The sequence below is a fragment of the Podarcis gaigeae genome (genome assembly GCF_964106915.1).
Source record: "Podarcis gaigeae genome assembly, chromosome: 1".
NCBI lineage: Eukaryota > Metazoa > Chordata > Lepidosauria > Squamata > Lacertidae > Podarcis > Podarcis gaigeae.
The window spans coordinates 123,749,184-123,771,781 of record NC_139678.1 but is presented as its reverse complement, the minus strand read 5'-3'; the positions used below and the strand labels follow the sequence as shown (position 1 = coordinate 123,771,781).

At 45.3% G+C, this 22,598-nt stretch overlaps 1 protein-coding gene across 6 annotated transcripts in view; it reads left to right on the top strand.

Moving 5' to 3' along the window:
- The first annotated feature begins 3,920 nt into the window (after positions 1-3,920).
- The window catches only part of MYO1B (myosin IB), a 155,173-nt gene continuing 136,495 nt past the window's right edge, over positions 3,921-22,598 (top strand). For 2 of the 6 annotated variants that reach the window (XM_083705427.1, XM_083705424.1), the window contains exon 1: positions 11,960-12,166. The gene's annotated coding sequence lies outside the window, so the exon portion shown is untranslated. Of the gene's footprint in view, positions 5,154-11,929; positions 12,272-22,598 lie in introns of those variants that run through there. The other 4 variants (XM_083705425.1, XM_083705428.1, XM_083705429.1 and 1 more) reach the window with 4 other exon arrangements.

The window sequence follows — 22,598 nt, the reverse complement described above, 5'->3', positions numbered from 1 at the left end:
TTACATAAAAGCACACATTCTACTCATGTAAAAACACGCTGATTCCCGGACCGTCTGTGGGCCGGATTTAGAAGGTGTTTGGGCTGGATCCAGCCCCCGGGCCTTAGTTTGCCTACCCATGGACTACAGCATGATGCTAGCTGCAAATTTACAAGCATGGCTGTGACCAGAGCCGGTCCAAGACATTTTGGCACAGGCAAACCTCCTCCCTTGCCCTCAGGGAAGAAGGGGTAAATGAAGATCTACATCAGGAGCAAAAGAGGTATAAAGATCTACACCAGGATCTGCTGCCCCTGTGGATCCTGTCACCTGAGGCAGTCACCTCACCTTGCTTCATGTGTGGGCTGGCCCTGGCTATGACTGTAGGAATTATAGGAACCTTCTTATCGCTTCAGCCATCTTGACACATCCCTCTCAGACCTAAACTTGAGCCACACAGAGAATCATAGAACTATAGAATCATGTATTTATATTTTTATTTTAAATATTTTTTATTAAATTTTCCATTTTAACAATTCAATCCAATCACATTAAATGTTCGAAATTATACAAATACATATCATATAGTCCAAATATTCTGCCAAATTATAAACTTTTATTGGGGCTTCCCATGCTTCAAGTTCAGTGGTGCTCTGATCATCTTATATCTCTACTGCCTTGAGTTTCCAATAATTCCTTTAATTCTTCCTGTTATTGTTGCCTTTCTTACAGAATCATGTAATTGTAGAGTTGGAAGGGACCGCAAGGGTAATCTAGTTCACCTCCCCCGCCCCCATTGCTATAATATTACCAAGGTTGCGACAGCAGTGGTTCTGTTGTCTGTGGTGTTTGTCTTTATTCAATCAAATATCAAGTGGTTGAACGATATCCTCTGCTGGCTGTCTAGTACATGACCAGCTCTATACAGGATTCTGAAGCCTCTTATCATGTACATCATGATCCTGACATCTAATATCACTTCAAAACCTTTCCTGGGACTTTTGTGCCACAAACTCCGAATTTTGTGCTGCTGTCCACGAGTGTGTATTGATGTATCCAATCAAAGTTCCTGGTTTATACCTCCAACAAACCATGATTGCCACATTCCCTCCAAACCAACAGCAAAGTATTGTGTGTTTTAAGACACAAAACTTTGCCATAGGTTATGAGAAGATACAATATATGGGGGTTCATACTTCAGCCTTGCTATGTATATCCATTTGTCTCTGTCCACATACATGTCCTTAAAAAAAGGATCTAAAAATTAACTGTTACAAGTTATCATAAAATATATTTGATATGTAAAAATGATTTTATGGAATCTAATGAGAATGGAAATCTCTCTCTCTCTCTCTCTCTCTCTCTCTCTCTCTCCCCAAAGCAAAAGAATCCAAACACCTACAGAGTATATTGACAAAAGATCAGTGATATGAACAGATATAGCTCACAAAGTATCAAAGAACCCAAATGTGTTTTGACCTTGGGCTTCCTCTGCTCTGTGTAGATAAGAAATGTTTGGCATAAAAACAAAATCTTATATATATATATAAATAGACATAGTTTAAAATATTGCTACATGCTGTATTTGAAAAAACGAATTGAAAGTTAAGTAAAAATATCAACTATATTTTTGAAAAACACCTTTTGAGGCTATAAATAATAATAACTTACCTAGTCCTTGAGTGCTGCAGTCAGTCAGAAGCTGCGCTTCGGTTTCTGAACGTTTTGGAAGTTGAACGGACTTCCAGAACAGATTCTGTTCGACTTCCAAGGTACGACTGTGTGTGTGTGTGTGTGTGTGTGTGTGTGTATAATTAATGTAGAAAAGTATTTGAATGGCCTTATTAATGAGCACATAACACTGACTAGAAATAGAATATTCACCCACCTTTACTTCTGATTGATTAAACACACACACACAAACACACACCTCTCTAGCTGTTCAAATTGAGATTGCTGTGAATACAAACTACCAGCAGAGGTCTCATAGCACTATTATTCCATACTGACGCCAATGGCATTCTTAAGGACTGGACCATTTCAGACTGAAAGACAGTTGAAACTGCTTTGTGAGCGCTGTGTTGTTTAAAGAATTAAAAAATCCCTGTGAGTGGAAAAGTAACATGTCAATGAGAAATATGCTAGCCCTTTTATTACAGGTTTACAGTTGTGTGGAAAAGGCTTTTTGCTGTTGAATGTATATCTACGGCGAAGCATTAGAAACTGCTATCCCCTAACCTCCACCTTTGGTCTAAATTAGCAGTTTCATTCTACTCTCTCAGAACTGCGCCATCTCCCACTTCTGCTGCCTGCATACATCAGTCCTTGCATTACTCGAAGTAGTGCAGGTGCTGATTCCCTCAGGTGTTGCTGTGCTAACATGCAGCGGCGTAGCGTGGGTTGTCAGCACCCGGGGCAAGGCAAGTAATTTGCGCCCCCTAACCTGGGACAAGGCAAGTAGTTTGCGCCCCTAACCCCTAACCTGCCACCGCTGCCAGCTTCTTCTTGCTGCTGCTTGGGCTGGGGTATTTACGGTAAGGTAGCCACGGCGGTGGCGGCGGGTCCGTGTCAGGTGATCTGAGGCGAGTTGCCGCTGGCGCTGCCGCCCAAACGACGCCGCTTGCTCGGAGGAGGGCAGAGAGGCGAGGAAAATGCAACATGGCCCAGCAGCTGCAGCAGCGGCGGTGGCAGCGGGGCTGTGAGGAGGGGCTGCGTGGCGCGCCCTCCATGGTCCTGACGTGCGGGGACCGCGGCGAGCGCTGAGAGCCGCTGTCTGCCAGACGCCTTCAGCCCGGATGCGCGCACAGCTCGTCGGTTCCGCGAGACATGGGGCTCTGCTACAGCCTGCGCCCGAGGCTCTTCGGCGACTCCAGAGGCGGCGAGCGCGCCCCCCCAGATGTTGCGCCCGGTGCGGCTGGCCCCCCCTGCACCCCCCACACTACGCCACTGCTAACATGTGAAAGCTTGGCAGCACCTGGTGCACTGTAACAACTGTGGTGGTGCTTGCCATTCATTTTAAGTGATCCAATGGGAAGGGCCCACATTCTTGCTCTTTGCCATGAGCTACTGCACTTGTGCTACTGTGGTGAGATGGGATGAAGTGAAAGAAAGGCTGCTCACTTGTCACTTCAGCAACATATATAGACTCTGATAGCCAATGTGAAATGCTTCACATTGTGAAATGCTTCACCTGCTGATTTTCTGCTCATTTTCTGCACAGGTGTTTAAGGTACAGAAGCCTTCAAGGAAAAGAAAGCAGACAGCCCCAGATCAAGGCTTCTGAAGCTGATGAAGTCAGTGATGGCAGCACGCCCTTGAAATTAATTGACTACTTGCTTAATCACTCACCTGGCTGATATTATGAAATGTCTTAACACTATCTTCACCTTGGGTTTCACAAGATATCGCTTGAGGAGCTTTTTTTTTTTAAAATAAATTTTTATTAAGATTTTAAAGGTTACAAAAAGGAAAAGAAAAAAAGACAATCAAAAAGGAAAAAGAAAAAACAGCACACATCTTCAAAAAAAAAGAAAAAAAGAAATACATAAAAAAACAAATCAAACCTTTAAGTCACTTATTTACATTCACTTATTTCCTTGACTTCCTCACACCTCCCATTTTTGTATTCCAGTTCAATTAAATATTCCAGCAAATCCTTCCAACTTTGTTTTTATCCTAAAAATTTATCTTAACATATTATAATTTTACCTTCTCTCTTTCACCAATTCATTTTTGCTTAATCCTTTATATCCTTTCTACTAAAACCACTTAATTTCCCGCCCCCAACATCTTTCTAACATTCCTTAATTTTACAATATTTCTGAAGATAAACTTTAAATTTCTTCCACTCTTCTTCCACCAACTCTTCTCCTTGGTCTTGGATTCTGCCAGTCATCTCAGCCAGTTCCATATAGTCCGCTTGAGGAGCTTTTAGCAGCTGTCGTGTTTGCTCTCGAGCCTTCCTGTGATACTGCAATTCACCTTTGCTCATATTCAAATGGGAATGACATAAAAGGGTTTCACTGAAGTCAGCAACTTCAATGATTACTTCATTTTCCCAGCTGTCATTGCTGGCCTGTTGAATAATTTTGTAACACAGAGATCTCAACAAAAGAAGCAGCAGCAGGAGCAATTTTGCATCTCTTGCTGCTTGCAACTTTGGAGGGGCAGCAACACTGGAATTAACTATGTGGTTTAAGCTCCTAGATTGCCAGTTGGTGCCCCTGGCGAGCTTTTAAGCTGCTTGCCCAGGGCTTCCTATTAATAGGGCAGGTGTGCAGTGTTAAGACTCTGGACTTAAAGGTCTTCTTGTTGGTGGGGATTCATGGACTTTTTCAGGGTCCTGTGCTAATGGCATCAAGGTCTCCTCCCAGTAAAGGTAGCAGAATATGTGCTGGACCTTTCATTTTTAAAAGATCAAAATGACAGTAGGCACCGTCTCTGTAACAGAGCAATCCAAAAGCATGACCCGGAAACATTGCACATCGCTTATGCCACATAGCTGGTAGCACTGCACTCAGCAGCACATGCCCCAGCCTGCCCAAGTATCACTCAGCTGTGATTCATATGAGATTCAGGATGAGGGGCACATCCAAGTGCTAACAGCAATTTTGTCTTTGTGATGTCATGCCTTTCCTAAGTTTAAATTGCCTACCAATTTCCTCTACTGTAATCTTGCAAAATTGTTTTAAATAGAGCTCTTGATCATGCTAAGTTTAACTGATTCCCCTGACTTCATTCCCCCACATGGAGGTAGATTTTAATCTCCAAACTGCATTTTAATTGAAGAGGTGTTGTATTCTGTTAACCACAGATCTATCAATTTCATTGGGTGAACCCAACCTCTAGTACTATGACAGAGGGGGTGGGGGAAAGCTTTGCTCAATGCACTCTTGGAGTAGCATTTGTATTTTATATCCCCTATTTTATATCATTTATATCCCTTCCGGTCTTCTTCCGCCCTTGAAACTTCACCCTCTATTCATATGGAAAGTGTTCCAACTCCTTGATCATTTTGATTGTCTTTTTCTGCACCTTTGTCAGCAGCAAGTTTTATATAATATTTAAGGCCTCAGTGATGCTGGAGGAAGGCAAAGATGTCTGGAACTTGATGCAGCCAATGAATCATCCGTGGGGAAGCCAATCTATCTCAGAAGAGGCCATTTCCATCTGAGGTGGGTGTGTTGTGTATATCCTTAAGAGTCTGTATGAAGTAAATGCTGAAAAGCAAAGTCTCTCTCTCTCATATGAACTGACAACCAGACAATATTCATCCTGCCAGCACCCTTTGCAACAGCGAAGCAAATGTTCTTGGATCGTTTGCTAACATTACAGCCAGCTAGTTAATCAGGTGTAACATGAAGCTTTGACATGATTTACAACATGCTGGTAGCTTGTACTGTAACTGCTTTGTACTGCTGTATGTATTGTATAATAGTGTTAAGCTGTCCTTGGACAAGGCTTCATTGTAAACATGCTATCTAGCTCAACTGGGATATCCTGTAAAAATATTATAATAAAAACAGATTCTGACATCACTGTAAAGAGCCAGTGTTCCCTCTGCCCAGGACTCAAAAAAACACACTCAGCTACTGTCTGTAAAGAACATTAAATGCAGTCATTTAACCCTGATAGCACTGAGCTGGTTGCCTTCTCAGAAAAATTAACTTCCAATTGGTTCGACCTTCAGCCCCCCCCCCATCCACCACTGGATAGTTCTCTGGGACAATGCTGACCTTCCACCAATCAAATCTGAATCTTCCAGTCACTTCAAATCTCTGGAAAGGCCCTTAGCTGCACAATACAAGCGCCAATGTTGGCAAATGTACCAGAGTGTCAGAAAGAATAATGGCGAGGAAGCTAGCATTCCATGGGCTAAAAGTACATTGTGGAAGCAAAGCAAGGCATTGTTTCAAAGTTATTAATTCACCAAGGAAGGTTGTTCCACTTCCCCAACAGTTTAATCTTCTCATAATTACATTGCTCCTTCGAATGACTTTCTGGCTAAAACTCAAATAGCCACCTTGGCCAAGGATCGTGAAATCCAGTGTCAATAAAGTCATATTTCCTTTATTAGGATAGATTGGCTGAATTCCTTAAATTCTAGCCCCTACATCTCATCATGTTATATCCCATTTCTGCCCCATTCATACCTCATAACAACTTGGAATGACAAGGCACTGCTGTATCTGTAGTAACTGTTTCCAATGCAGCTTCATCAGCCTGATGCATTGTAATATTGTCGTAGGTCAGCTCAACATGCCAACGCTTGTTGCAGTGGATCACGAGATTGCATTTGTGTGGCGAGTTTGTATGAAATTCTAAGTATTCATTGGCAGTCACATAGAATCATGTTGAAAGGGACCCTGAGGGTCTGTGTTTCATTTTCGACAATGAGGAACAGCAGAGACTGGTGTCTTTATGATATATAACCTAAGCCTAGGATGGAGGGATCCACAGCATTTATACCTCAAGAGGTTCTGCCTTTCTCAATAAGAGTAGCATTGGATTCAAACAGACCCTATCCATGGCTCTCTGATTCTCTCTCTCCAGCCCGTTACTTCCTTCTCTGTTGCATAACTCATAACACTCAACTATTCTAAAACCCATGGCTTCTCTTTGTCTGTAGAGTGAAAGGGGCCTCACCTATTTGTAGCCTCACACTGAATTCCTTTGATGCTTTGTGTTCTAATGGCTCAGTTACCTCATGCAGGATGCCAGCCTGGCTTAATTAGTTCTTAACACAGGCTTCCTCAACCTTGGCCCTCCAGATGTTTTGAGACTACAGTTCCCATCATCCCTGACCACTGGTCCTGCTAGCTAGGGATTATGGGAGTTGTAGGCCAAAAACATCTGGAGGGCCAAGGTTGAGGAAACCTGTCTTAACACATGTTAATTTCTTGGGATTTATAAGTGTCTAATACACGTTAAGATGGATTAAGCTAGTTTTAGAATTTAATTAAGGCTGCTGTGTTAAAACTGGTTGTTAGACCCATGTGTTAACATACATGGGTCTAACAACCAGTTTTAACACACCAGCCTTAATTAAATTCTAAAACTAGCTTAGTCTGAAATTCAGGGTGTCTTCCACAGGGTTTTTGCTGCAAAAACAACTGCAACAGTTTGGCACTGGTTTGGAGGGGATCCCTAATTTTTCATAGTTAAAGTTAAGTAAGAAACCCATGTTTGAAGTATCAGCTGCTCAGTTTGTGGGGAGCTTCAAACCAAATACTTCAAACCATCTAATAGTATGGTTCCATAATCATAGGTTAAAATTTTGTTAACATCAAAAGTCAAGGCTAGGTGGGAGTGAACACACACACACACCTGACTTCTAAAGTTGGTAGGATGCACTCATCGCCTTTTTCAACTCCCATAATTATGTTACGGGGTTTGTCCACCCACGCTTGCGTAGGCTTGCAACCTTTGTGCAATACAAACTTTTCCACATCATGATGGAAAGTTATAGAGTTCAAGTTATAGAGTTCAATTAGAGTAGACTAACTGCTTGGTCTTAAGTACATCTATTTAAATGTAACTCCCACTGATGTCAACGAGGCTTCCTTCCATGTAAATAGTCTTACAAAAGTTGGGTGCCATCCCCACTCTATGCAAGGTTCCAAGGGATTTCAGTCAGGATCTGTGTTCCTTTGGAGAATTGAGACACAACAGAGATTGTTGTAGGTTTAAGGAATATGGTTTATTCGCCTATTTACACCTTTAGTCTGCATGGAGGGAGTCCAGATCTTACAGCATGGTTATTTCAAGAAGGGCTTGTCCCCCACAGCAGTGCAGCCGTGGAGTCCAAGACATCTCTCCCAGCCAGCCTTCAGCCGGTCTGCCCAAGATGGATCCCATTCTTTCTTCTTCCCCCTTCTTCTTAATTCGCAATATCCAGCCTCTTCTCCAGCCCCCGCTCACGTTCTTCAGGTTAAGAACTTTGCTTCAGGATGAGAACAGAAATCGTGTGGCAGCGGCGGGAGGCCCCATTAGCTAAAGTGGTGCTTCAGGTTAAGAACAGTTTCAGGTTAAGAACGGACCTCCAGAATGAATTAAGTACATAACCTGAGGTACCACTGTACTTTATAGCCCAATCCTATGCAAAGTTAGGCAAGCCTCTAGCTGTTGAAATAAACATGCTTAGATTTGCCTAATACCACAAGACCTTGTGGTTGGACCCACATAGAGCTGCAGCATTAATGCAGGAACCAGGAGTTTTTTGCTCTGAACAAGCTACATAGCAGGCAGGAATCAGTTCAAGAAGCTGGGGTTCTCCTTGCTGAAACTTCCATCTTCTTGCCACCAAAGTGCCACCCTTTAATTATTACTGCCTGTTGGCAGCTGTTCAAGACATGGCACCGCTGCCCATAAAAAACAGTGGCAGCCTTCCAGCATGCTTCAGAATGTTATGGGATGCTGCCCGATGCCCGTGTAAGGGAGGAGTGGATTTGCTGGAAGTGCTACAATAGAGGTGTATTTCTCAGCCAGGGTCGTAGATTTTATTCACAAAATTTCCCTCCATGTGCATGAGGCATTCCGTTTTCAGAACAAAATTTCCTTTTGGCTGCCTGCTGAATATATTGGAGTAGGCTTGGTGAACTAAAAGTGATAGTCTCCAAAACGTCCGGCTGTAAAATGCTCAGGGCAGGTCAACAAGTACTCTTGCTCACCTTTACAACAAAAGTGGCACCAATATTAGCTTCTCTTCTGTGGCAAATGACAACAAATGACCAGGTTGCCTGAAAGGCTGCCTACCATTGTTAAGAGCTAAGGTCACTTAGGTCATGGGGGAAATTTAACTTGTAGCATCACACCCTACAGAGTAACATGGGGTGGTGACCTGAAAATAGGAAGTTTCTGTCCTTGCTCCTGAAGTGTGGTATGCCCTTCCCTCTGCCATAGGTGAAGTATCATCTATCAGTTGCTTCAGACAACTTGCCAAAATGTACCTTCATGCTCAGGCCTTCCTAGGCACCAGTTAGTCCCGAATTCCTATATTTACTTGTCAAGCTGTTTTACACTTTTTATCGTACAGCGGTACCTTGGTTCTCGAATGTAATCCATTCTGTTTGACTCCCAAAACGGTTTGAAAACCAATGCACTGCAGCTTCCGATTGGCTGCAGGAGCTTCCTGCAGCCAATCGGAAGCTGCGTCGGATGTTTGGCTTCCAAAAAACCTTCGCAAACCAGAACACTCACTACCGGGTTTGCGGCGTTCGGGAGCCGATTTGTTCAGGAGCCAAGCCGTTCGACTACCAAGGTACCACTGTACTGTTTTCTTGTTTTTATATTCATTCTGTGTGCTGCTAGGGATTTAAAAAACATTAAGCAACGTAGAAATGCTTCTAAATAAATAAATAGTTGGGTGGGAGCAATTTTCACCAGCGTGGGTCAAGCAGCAAAGGGTACCCTATTGTACTTGCTGGGTACCTAATCTAGATCCAGCCCCTCCCTGTGTGATTCCTAAGATACAGGCCATCTCTTTAACACAACGTGCAGGTTGAAGTGGCCAGCATCCAGAAATGTAGGGATCTGATAAAAGCAAGGGGAGCTGGATGTACATGGTGGAAGCATAGACACTTAAGATGTTAACTAGACCGACGCGGAGGAAAAGGAAGTGTTCTGAGAAGAGAAGAAGAGAAGAAGAGTTTTTGATTTGCTATCCCACTTTATCACTACCCTAAGGAGTCTCAAAGCGGCCAACAATCTCCTTTCCCTCCCTCCCCCACAACAAACTTCAGGGAAGTGTGAACTAGCCCAAGGTCACTCAGCAGCTGCATGTGGAGGAGCAGAGAATCGAGCCCGGTTCACCAGATTATGAGTCCACTGCTCTTAGCCACTGCTCTTAGTCAGAGCCCTTAGTCGGAGGTTTGATCTCAGAATACATGGTTCTTCTGGATGCCCTCCTTGTCAGAAAGAAAAGTACAATTATTCTCTCAGAGGCTGCCATTTGAAGTGAGTCTGTAGAGCAGCAGCCAAGAAAGTAGCCACCTTGCCTTAAAATACATTTTGTTTGTTTTTTTATAATAATTTTTTATTGATTTTCCAACACAAATTAAAAAACAAAACAACGCACAATACATAGACAAACAAAACATATAGACATGTATAATTTCAAAACCTCTTTTTCATAAACCTTACTTCCCAGACTTCCCTTTACCTCCCCTTTTCTGCATCCCTGTTTTAAAATTTCTTCAACAACCCCTCACTCCAATTAACTAATTGCTCATTTTCTTTTTTTTAGCTTCTTCTCATACTTAGTCAATTACAGCTGTAATTCTATATTTTTTCCTTTCCTTGACATTTTAGCACTCATTAATTTTACAACAGTTCTTGAGATATACTTTAAATTTCTTCCAGTCTTCTTCCACCGTCTCTTTTTCTTGGTCACGGATTCTTAAAATACATTTTGGAGCCTTTCCCATAGACACTGGAACAGGGGCCTACATGTAGGCCAGGTTGGCCTCCGCCAAGGATGGAGGTCCTGTGGGGAGGGCACAATGTGCCTCACCAATTTGGCTCAGAGTGGCTAGGAGCCTGCCCGCTGGTCTGCACACTCCCTCGGTCCAGGGAAGTGGTCGTATACTTCCTTGTCAAGGGCGCAAAGGAGCCTAGGTACACCTCTGCACTGTAAACAAAAGTGCAGCCATCCTGGATCTCGTAAAACTAGACTACAATCTTATTGTGAGTTTCCTGAGATTTCCTCTCTTTCCAGAAGGCTTAAATTTGTCCGGGCAAAGCGTTCAGCCCCAGTATAGCAGCCAACTCCTAGGGGCCAAGGTCCCTTCAGCCCCCAAAATAAAATATCTGAGGTAGCTGCCCAGTTGATCAGCATTGAGATTCCAATGGGTGTGTGCCACATGTTGTGATCAGTTGTGCAGGGTGGGGCTTCCCTGGGCTCCCCGCAATATTTTATTCAAGTTTGCAGCTGTGGGCCCAGGTGTCCATCAGTGCCTGGACAAAATGTGGGAAAGATGAAGAGGTGAGAGCACCTCTGAGCAGGTGCAGAGTGCATTTCCTCCCATGACCTATTGAGAAACTACTAATGAGATTATATGAGCAGGACTCCTGAATGCAAACAGTTGTGTTTCCTGAGCCTCGGCATCTCCCAGCATGAGGAAATTTAGAGGGAGATACCATATTATGGTATGCATGTGTTTGTGTATGTATGTGTGCTCTGGAGGGCAGGACTCGAATCAACAGCTTTAAGTTACAAGAAAGGAGATTCCAACTAAACATCAGGAAATACTTTCTGAGGGTAAGAGCTGTTGGACAGTGGAACGGTCCCCCTCGGGAGGTTGAGCAATCTCCTTCCCTGGAGGATTTTAAGCAGAGGTTGGATGGCCAGCTGCCATGCATGATTTAGTTGAGATTTCTGCATTGCAGGGGGTTAGACTAGATGACCCTGGGGTGTTCCTTCCAGCTGTACGATGCTATGATTCTAAGTCGCATGGAAACCTTTGGGTGTTGACAGAATATGCACACCTCGCAGACTTAAGCATATAGAATCAGAGAACAAGAAGAACATATGTTTGAAGAAGATTGGAAAACGTTTATGGAATATATGGGAAATGATTGTGTACAGCTGAGAACGCTGGCAGCATTGAGATACAGTAAATTCAACAGTGTAAACAAGTTTTGATGGATGCAATATAAGGGAATGCTGAATGGTTTTTGTAAAATACGCAGGGATTTATGATATGTAAAACGAACCACGGAAAGAGAAGGGAAGTCACTGATATCTTAAGGATGTGGAATGAGTATTTTAAACAGAAAACTTAATAAAAATTATATACGAAAAGAAGAAGAAACCTTCGGGTGACAAGGACTATGGAGTCCAATGAATGAATGAATGAATGAATGATGCAAACTTCCCCCCGCGCCCGCCTCAGCCGCTGGGCGGCGCTCCCCACCGGTTCGCCTTTGACGCCGAGGCGCGGGGTCCGGGCGTCTCCGCAGCGCCCACCCCTCCTGCCGGCCGAGGGGCGTGGCCGCCCTGGCCGCCGGCTGCTTCGGCAGCGGCTTCCCTTTGGCTGGCGGGAGAAGCCGGGACGACCTCTCTCTTCTCTCTCTCTCGCTCTCGCCGGAGGGAGGCTTCTCCGCCAGGCGCAGAGGGCGCGCGTGCCGCGGAGAGAACGAGAGGAACCCAGCGCCTGGAGCTGCTCCCGTCGGATCAAGAGGGGGAAAGGTACGCCAAGAGGCGCCCGTGGAACTCCCCGCGGAGCTGCTTGGGGGGGGGCACCCTCCTGCCCGCCCCCTCGGGCGCTGCTGCTGCTGGATCGCGCGCCTCCAGGTGCCCCGCCGCTTTGGGGGCGCGCGGGGCTGAGTTTAAAAGGGGAGGGGGGGCTTTGGAAAAGGACTGGGGTAGGGTGCTGGTCCAGTGCTGCTGGAGAGGCAGTGCGACCCCCCCCCATCCACCGACACCCCCCCGCTCTGGGTGGCGAAGGGCTGGCTTGGGGAGGGTCTGGTTTGGAGATCAAAAGGGCGCATTTCCCCCCGACGTGAGGGCAGGAGAGGGGGAAGCTCGTGTTGCTTAAGGAAGGCTGAGAGGGAAGGGGAGAGAGGCGACTTGGGAAGCGGCGAGGGGGAATGGATGAATTAAGGGAGCTCGGGTGGTCTGGCTCGGGATGGGAAGGACCCTTTTTTAAAAAAAAAAAAAGTCCATCCCGTGGGTCTCGAAGATGGGGGTTAAGGGGGAAAAATGGGGGATCGGGGTTTGGAGACTGAAGGTTGGAATAGGGTGGGGAGGGGGGTCGTCGGAGATTAGGGAAAGGCTTGTTTGGCGTTTGTGTGATGACGGTGAGATTTGGGAACACGGGCTTTGGAGGGATTGGGCATGGAGGCAGCGTTAGGATAGGGAGGCTACTTTGGCTCCGTCGGGGGATGAGCAGAGAAACCAGTTGCTCTGTGTGTGGCTGCTGGTCTGTGATCCGGATCTGCGCTTCTTTGGGACCGGGCACCTGGGAAGTAGGTGTAAATGGAATTCGACTAGGTCATTACACACCCACTTTTAGCCTTTCGCCTCCCTCCCCCTCCTTGAGTTTGATTTCGAAAGGAACTCTTGGAAATATGTTGCCAGGGCGCAGCGTTTTCTAGGAGCAGAGGGGGACTAAAAGTTTAAAGCCACGCGTTTGGTTTTCTCCGGTGAAGTTGGATGGGGGCATTTGTATCCCCTCTTGAGAAATCGGTTCTCTCCTCCTGCATCTCTTCTCTTCCCTGCCTGGTCTTTGTTTAGTCTCAAGAACTGGATGCGAGAGAGAGCGCCTTTCTGTCCATGTATGTGTGGCGCCTGCAGAGGGATTGAAACCAGATTCTGTGACTGTAGATTTCAGTGTGTTTAAGCCCTGGAGCCACTAGGGTGCCCATGTAACTCTTTGTCTTTAGAGACCTTTTGTCCCAAGCTTTGGACATCTGTGCCTTGTTGAGGCTGGGCGGGGGACTGTTCCTTTTGTTTAAGAATCCAGAGGTAGAAATTTTTAGCTGCAACAAGTTCTCTGCTTAGCAGCAAAGCTGCAAGATGGCATTGAGTAGAGGCAATCTGCTGCTCTGCCTCTCTTCTTGCGCTTACTACAATTGTCACCTTATTTATGAACAGAGGCTTTGTGCCTTAAAACAGCTGTAGAGGAAACAGAAAATCAACAAGTGAAGCTTTTTTCTGCCATAGAGATGCAGTGGTGATAGGGAAAAAAACACAAACTTTTTTCAACATATATTGCAGCTGTTCAAGCTTTCAGTTGTTTAGGAAAGCAAATAAAGAAGGAAAAACAATTCTTGTTGCATTTCTGGCTTTATTTATACCCCCTTTTCGTAAAGGAGACAAGTTGCCATTCAGAGTAAATTTCTTTGCATGGTCCATTATCAGAGTTATAACTATGTTCCTTACTCGAGAAAAGGTGGCTCATGCTTAAGGGAGTGCCTGAGTGGGAAAATCATATGGAAATAATTGTTGAGTTCATCAGTTGCACAATAGGTGACATTGTCCTAGAGTACTTTTTCCAAAGGATTTTTCTCTACCTCTCATACTAGTGTTGAAATCATCAAGGCAGGCTTGCAAATAAGCCCACAGAGGTTACTAGCCTATCAGCTTGTATACCTGTGTGCATTTGGAATTTGTCACACACTGGAGCATGAATTGGGAAGTGGGGGAGAAGAACCAACCACCTTCTAGTTGATGAACTCTTCCAGGAGTGGGGAAGCTGTGGCCCAGTAGATGATGCTGGATTCTCCTATCAGCCTCATCCACCATGACCAATGGCCAGGGATGATTATGGGAGTTCTACAACACCATCTGGACAGTGACAGGTTGTCCTCCAATATAGGCTGTCAGGATAGTGGTTATTCAGAAGTTATCTTGGCCCCTGGTTGGGTGCTCAAAGTACTCTGCTTTGGGACACCATCATCCTGTGAACATATGTGAACATAGCTCAGTTGAAACAAAAAATTCCTTCCAGTAGCACCTTAAAGACCAACTAAGTTAGTTCTAGGTATGAGCTTTCGTGTGCATGCACACTTCTTCAGATACCTGCACATGAAAGCTCATGCACACGAAAGCTCATACCTAGAACTAACTTAGCTCATACCTAGAACTAACTTAGCTCATACTTAGAACTGCATGCACACGAAAGCTCATACCTAGAACTAACTTAGTTGGTCTTTAAGGTGCTCCTGGAAGGAATTTTTTGTTTTGACTATGGCAGACCAACACGGCTACCTATCTGTAAATAGCTCAGTTGGTTAGAGCATGGCGCTGATAATGCCAAGGTTGCAGGTTCGATCCTCGTATGGGACACCTGCATATTCCTGAATTGCAGGCGGTTGGACTAGACTGATATGCAGAGCGGGGAAATGAGGAATCTATAGTAACATGTAGCAAAATGGCAGCTCAGACAACTGATGGCCAGTAGGGCCGGGTGATATCTGGTTTTCAACTTTGTGATATATCACCAGCTAATCATTGCAATATATTGATATATCACAGTGTCTAAGCATGGAGTTATGTAGAGGCATTGGCTGGCTTCATGGGTATTCCCACATTGTGATTTTTGCATAGCACACACATATAGTGATTAGCAATATATTGCCAGGTCAAAAATTATGAAACTGATATCGCAATATGGACTTCAAACTAGTTTTGGATGATACATTGCTATATCACCCAGCCCTAGGGGACTTGCCTGTCATAGAATCATAGAATCATAGAGTTGGAAGAGACCACAAGGGCCATCGAGTCCAACTCCCTGCCAAGCAGGAAACACCATCAGAGCACTCGCTGACATATGGTTGTCAAGCCTCTGCTTAAAGACCTCCAAAGAAGGAGACTCCACCACACTCCTTGGCAGCAAATTCCACTGTCGAACAGCTCTTACTGTCAGGAAGTTCTTTTAGGTGGAATCTTTTTCTTGTAGTTTGGAACCATTGCTCCGTGTCCGCTTCTCTGGAGCAGCAGAAAACAACATTTCTCCCTCATGGCTATCATATCACCCCTTAACCTCCTCTTCTCCAGGCTAAACATGCCCAGCTCCCTTAGCCGTTCCTCATAAGGCATCGTTTCCAGGCCTTTGACCATTTTGGTTGCCCTCCTCTGGACACGTTCCAGTTTGTCAGTGTCCTTCTTGAACTGTGGTGCCCAGAACTGGACACAGTACTCCAGGTGAGGTCTGACCAGAGCAGAATACCGTGGCACTATTACTTCCCTTGATCTAGATGCTATACTCCTATTGATGCAATCATAGTTTGCTATACTCTATACTAGATGCTATACTCCGATTGATGCTATCATAGTTGACTTGTTGGAGTGTGGAGGAGACAGTAACCAGCTGATGAGCAGAGACTTGAATCCTCCAGGAGTTTGCTTCAGCAGCATGTTCCCCACAGGGAACAGGCTGATGAAGTATCACCAAACAGGATTGAACGGCATTCATCAGGTGATGAGTGGAGACTTCACTTCTGCTCTCTGGAACCATTTGTGCATGATTTAACCCACCCCCTCATCAGCTGAGAGGGCTAAACGCCAGTTCCCAGCCAAACTGAGCAGGGTTATACTATACCCCTTTCTCATCAACAGATGAGAAGGGGGCTAAATTCCGCTTCTTTGGGGAACTGAGGGAGGTGACGCCATTCATCTATTGGAGTGGTATTAGCTGATTGGTGGGCATGGGTTGGGGAAAATGGTTTTCTGGGCCAAATTGGTCCCCCCTGGCTGGTGGGCCAAAGGTTCTTCATTATAGGGGACGTGGGTGGCACTGTGTTCTAAACCACTGAGCCTCTTGGGCTTGCTGATCGGAAGGTCGGCAGTTCAAATCTGCACAGTGGGCTGAGCTTCAGCCAACCTAGCAGTTCAAAAGCATACCAATGCAAGTAGATAAATAGGTACTGCTGTGGCAGGAAGATAAACAGCGTTTCCATGCGCTCTGGCCTCCGTCATTGTGTTCTCTTGTGCCCGAAGCGGTTTAGTCATGCTGGCTGCATGACCCAGAAAGCTGTCTGTGGACAAACGCTGGCTCCTTTGGTTTGAAAGCGAGATGAGTGCCGTGCCCCATAGTCACCTTTGACTGGACTCAACTGTCCAGGGGTCATTTACCTTTTACCTTTACTCCTGGTATGTAGGAACAGCTGTAAAAGCTGATGGCATGACTGCTCTGGTGGCATTTATTGGGGCTTTGATAGCTGCTCCAATATATGCAGAAAGTTTCGCAGCCAGCCCACTTTGCTTTAGAGTGCTTCACTTGGAAGAGGTCTTAAGTATCTTGCTTTGATTTGGGATTTGGGGTTTGCCCAAACTGGTTAAACCACAGAGCCTAGGACTTGCCGATCAGAAGGTCGGCAGTTCAAATCCCCACAACGGGGTGAGCTCCCGTTGTTCGGTCCCTGCTTCTGCCAACCTAGCAGTTCGAAAGCACATCAAAGTGCAAGTAGATAAATAGGTACCGCACTGGCGGGAAGGTAAACAGCATTTCCATGCGCTGCTCTGGTTCTCCAGAAGCAGCTTAGTCATGCTGGCCACATGACCTGGAAGCTGTCTGCGGACAAACGCTGGCTCCCTCGGCCAATAAAGCGAGATGAGCGCCACAACCCCAGAGTCGGTCACAACTGGAACTAAAGGTCAGGGGTTCCTTTACCTTTAAACTGGATCCACAACCCAGTAGCTGTTCAGTTTAAAAACGTGTAGTCTGGTGTTGGTCTTGCAAGCACTAGGGGGTTGACTTTTAACAGATGGTCTGAACGGGCTAGGCTGAAATCATTGTCAGTGATGGGTGTAATTTCTCTATTGAAGAGCAAATGGGATGAGTAATTGCATTGCAGCTGTATTTATAGAAAAAGGGTTGTGAATTTTCAAGAAAACAGGAACTTTTGGTATCTAAGCCATAAGGGAAAATGTGAAATGTAAATGATATTCTAGAGAAGATCAATTATTAAAAGTGCTTAGATTAACTCAAGTGTGTCATCTCCATGCACAATTTGACTCCATCTGTCATGAATGTCTTGTCTACAAACTTATATTGAAGCCTGGTATTTAAGGATGTGCTTCAATATTTTAAAGTTGGGGACCAGGGCTAATGTTTTAAAATACGTAGAATTCATTTCTGTATTCGCAAGCACTTTATTGATGAATGAGCTGAAATGTATTTTATCAGTGCAAATAATGGGGCTAAAGAAATATAACAGTTTGAACCGAGATGTACACTATATTTCCTTTGCCTTCTCAAATAACCCTTGTGGATGCAGTGTTTTACTAAATGTTATTGATTATTTGCTCTGGGATGCTGGCTCCAGTGTCCCATTAAAGCCCTGTCTTTGATTTGGAAAGTCCTTGAATTAAAGTGGCATACACAACATGAGGGTAGCATACCTGCAGAGCTTTCGGTAAGCACTAAACCTGCTTGACAGTGAAAGCCATAACATTTATGGCATAAATCAATGGCTGTTCTTTAATAATTCAGAAATAATTACATTAAAAACACACACACAAATGCAACAATATGTGGGTGGCCACCAGTATCATCTAATTTTCTTCTTGCTAGAGTTTTGATCCATTTCCAAGGAAGTTACTCAGCTTACGAGTTCCTCAAAAGACGTGGAGGTGGAACCTGTAAATTCCCGCAGTTTTAGAAGTGAGTTGGTGCACACATCTTCCATCCTTTGTATTTAACACTAGTAATTACTCTGCAACGTTTTATGTTTCTGCAAAACACAATAGTGAGCTACTCATCTGAACACCCCAAAACATTTAGTCATTCACTGGAGCCATTTGGGCATGTATGCTAATTTTAATTCTTACTTCACAAGCATCTTAGTCATGATGCACCCTGATATTCCTTCTCTCGGCTTATTTTGTTGTTAATGTTTTGGGAATGTTGGGATCATGGGAACCACACTTTGGCCTAGATGACTTTCATGCCCCCTACCACGCTTGCTTAGCAATTCTAGAAACACTGCCTTCTGAAACTATGTAGAATGAGTTTTTTCTTGTTCCCACAAAATTGCAAAGTCAGACAGGTGAACTGTTTGAGTCATGATCCTTTCCCTCCATATGACAGACTAACATTGTCTGTGAATCTAACAAGGCTCTAGGTGACCAGCCTCCATTATGTGAATCATTGCTTTGTCAAATCCTGTTTCAAAGGAGAGTTTTTTCCCAAATTGGTCTCTGTTGGTCTGGCACATCTGTATAGTAGGGGAGTTAATAAGCTGAGGCTCACAGAAAACTTCCCGGGCAGGATACTTTTAGTCCCAACGTGGGGCATCCTTGTTTGGTTGTCCATGTATACAGTGGTACCTCTGGTTAAGTACTTAATTCGTTCTGGAGGTCTGTTCTTAACCTGAAACTGTTCTTAATCTGAGATACCACTTTAGCTAATGGGGCCTCCTGCTGCCGCTGCGCCGCCGCCGCACGAGTTCTGTTCTCATCCTGAAGTAAAGTTCTTAACCTGAGGTAATATTTCTGGGTTAGCGGAGTCTGTAACCTGAAGTGTATGTAACCTGAAGCGTATGTAACCCGAGGTACCACTGTACTTGACTTCATTCTATGCCAATAATATTAATAATTTCAGTGCTGTATGTTAGTCTTTGACAAAAGGAACTACTACGTTAGTGGTGCTAACAATATGTATGTTGCTATGGCTGTTTTATTAATTGCTGTACACACAACCCCCCCATTTATGTGGGGGTTACGTTACAAGGCACCGTGTTTTTAGTGAAATTGAATACATTTGAAACACCATTGGAAAAGTCCCTGTTCCATCCCTGCCCTGTTCCTTTTTGTGATGCCCTGTTCCTATTTGTGATGTTTTCCGGTCGCTTTCGGGTATGGAGCACATATTGAACACATGTAAATTGGGGGTGGGGTGGGTTTGCCTGTATGTGAAAATTTGACTTACTACCCTTATCTTACTCTTCCTTAAATTTCTCAGTGTAACTGAAATAACTTCCTTGGAAAAAAGGGAGGTATTTATTTTAGGAGTTTTTGTGTTACATAAGTGGTGCAAAGGAGACTTGAACACTTCGATGGAATGTGCAGAGCGTTGTTGTTTCATGCATTCTTTAGCCAGAATTGTTTCTCTTCAGTTCTGTATAGAAACAGCCCCCCCCCCCCCCCGCATTTGTAGTGCTAAGTTTCTTTTGGCAATTATAGGAGCCCTCATATTTTACAATGCAGGAATCATGTGGGGTTGCAGATAACCCTGTGCTTGTATGATTCTTTTTGAAATATAATACATGAAGAATACAGAGCTGTAAAAGAAAGAAAGATATGACCCAGAATCTCAAAGCAGAGTATTGAACAGTGACCTTAAACAAGCTGCATTTCTGTTTGTCATTGGTTGCATCAATTGTGCTTTTGCAAATTTACCTGATGCCGACCGGCTCATGACACAGTTCCAGTGTGGTTTTATGTTAGCCATCTCAAGGTCTCACCCTCAGATCATAGTCTTTAAGCACCGTTGCAGTAACAGTGTGAAAACAATTCATATTTTGGTGACATTTATTGCTTAGGGAGAGGGATCAGGCATGAGCTTAATGTACTGTGGTTAAATTGCATTAGAGTCATTAAACTGAAATTGCATCGGAGCCATCTAAATGAAACGCTTATCACAAAGGAAACCATTTCTAGATAGACAAGGACACACTTCCGAATTCTAGCTATGCATTTTTTGTTTTATGTTGGATTTCCAGGGTGGGGTGTTTTTGTTTTTTTTGCAGTGTACTTCACATCTCTCTTCAGTGCTGTGATGAACTAACCAAGGTCTCAGTAACTGGGCAGGGGGTATAGTGGATCAGGCAGTCCTTAAAGTCTCCTAAACCCAGGTTGTTGTGGTCCATGTAAATTAATCATAGAATTGTAGAGTTGGAAGGGACACGGAGGACCACCTAGTCCAATCTCCTTGCAATGCAGGAATATGCAGCTGTCCCATATGGGGATCGAACCTGCAACCTTGGCATTGCGTTGTGAGTTCCCACCTCCCCCTCGGAAATAAAGACACAAGACACCGGTATTTAAGGTTAATGGGGGGGGGGGAAAGGGCCCAACTTTATTGATTACAGGAACTGAGCGGTATTGGCTTAGGCATTGGTCCTATCGACTAACTGACTTCAGCCTGATTGCTTGAAGACCAGCAACGGTTAACCGCCAGTAGGGGGAGTCCTGCTGAGGCACATCAACTAGGAACTCCGCTAGGGTCACCGCTCGGGGGCGTGCCTTAGGCCCACACTTCCATAGGCTTCAGACAGGGCAACGCCCCCCGGAATCCTTTACCGGACTACCCTTCGTTATGGGGAAAGGTGATGGCGCTCCCTCCCCCCTCTCATCTGCATAACAATACCCCTACCAATGCCTAACCCCCAATGCCAAGGAAGTTGTGACGATTTGCTACGAGGTAGGCGAAAAACCAAATGGCTGGTGCCAATTTGCCAAGTGGGGAAAATTCCTACCAGGCCCCTTGACGGCAACCAACCAAAGTCCATAGCAATGTCAAAGAGCAAAACCTAAAGGATGGGAGGGATGGGAAACCGGAGCAACTGGAGCGAAGAAAGAGGGAAATCCTCTGCTGCGCCGGCCCTAAATAGGGCAGGCCACGCCTTCTGGGTGGGCCAGTCGATTGGCTGGCAAGGGACATGACGCGTCCGAGGATTTCCCCAGTCTCGCGGGGACTGAGAGTCAGCCCCCGCGCACGTGGGGAGGGCGTGAAGCCCGCAACCCCACCTCCTCTCCAGCTCAGAAGTGGCTTTATCAGAACCACACTCTAACCAACTGAGCTTGAGCTTTGTCCCGATAACACCAGTGCTTAATGGTTGCACTGACTGCTCATATGTTATGTGCTGCCGGTTGTCTGTTCCCATCAACAGTCTGGCTTCAGCATTTTGCCTCAGCTGGAGCTCCAGACCAAGTGCAAGGGTAGCCTCTCATAGAGTGCACTGCAGTAATCAAGTCTTGAAGTTACCAATGCATGAATTACTATGACCAGGCTATTCCTGCCTAAGAAAAGTCATAGCTTGCACACCAGCCATAGTTGGTAGAAGGCACTCCTAGCCACTGAGGTTTTTAGAAATGCAGATACATAAGCTAGGTGCCACTTGGCTCCACAGGGATGCGGGTGGTGCCGTGGTCTAAACCACTGAGTCTCTTGGGCTTGCCGATCAGAAGGTTGTTGGTTTGAATCCCCGCGACAGGGTGAGCTCCCGTTGTTCGGTCCCAGCTCCTGCCAACCTAGCAGTTCGAAAGCATGCCAAAAAGTGCAAGTAGATAAATAGGTACTGCTCTGGTGGGAAGGTAAATGGCTTTTCTGTGCGCTGCTTTGGTTTTGGTGTTCCGTTGCGCCAGAAGTGGCTTAGTCATACTGGCCACATGACCCGGAAAAATTGTCTACAGACAAATGCTGGCTCCCTTGGCCTGTAAAGCGAGATGAGCATCACAACCCCAAAGTCGTCTGTGACTGGACTTAACTATCAGGGGTCCTTTACCTTTTAAGGTAAAAGGTAAAGGTAAAGGTACCCCTGCCCGTACGGGCCAGTCTTGCCAGACTCTGGGGTTGTGCGCCCATCTCACTCAAGAGGCCAGGGGCCAGCGCTGTCCGGAGACACTTCCGGGTCACGTGGCCAGCGTGACAAAGCTGCATCTGGCGAGCCAGAGCCGCACACGGAAACGCCGTTTACCTTCCCGCTGGTAAGCGGTCCCTATTTATCTACTTGCACCCAGAGGTGCTTTCGAACTGCTAGGTTGGCAGGCGCTGGGACCGAGCAGCGGGAGCGCACCCCGCCGCAGGGATTCGAACCGCCGACCTTTTGATCGGCAAGTCCTAGGCGCTGAGGCTTTAACCCACAGCGCCACCTGCGTCCCACTTTACCTTTTAAATGGCTCCTTAAAAACCCAAGGTTGCAGTTGCCAAAATGGTATATCTAGTTGCCATTTTGGGGCAAAAGTCTTATTTTTCAAATTATGCTTGATTCTCAGTTAAACATCTGGCTAGTTCATCTGAGCTCAGTTAAGCACTTTGAGAACTTAGAGAAGAAAAGTCACTTGATCTGGGGACAGTCCACATATATATTGGCCTCTTCCGACCTCTTTCTTAATGGAGTCTTCTCCTGGCCACAACTGGTCGAAAGCCAGGTGCAAAATGAGCTTGGTG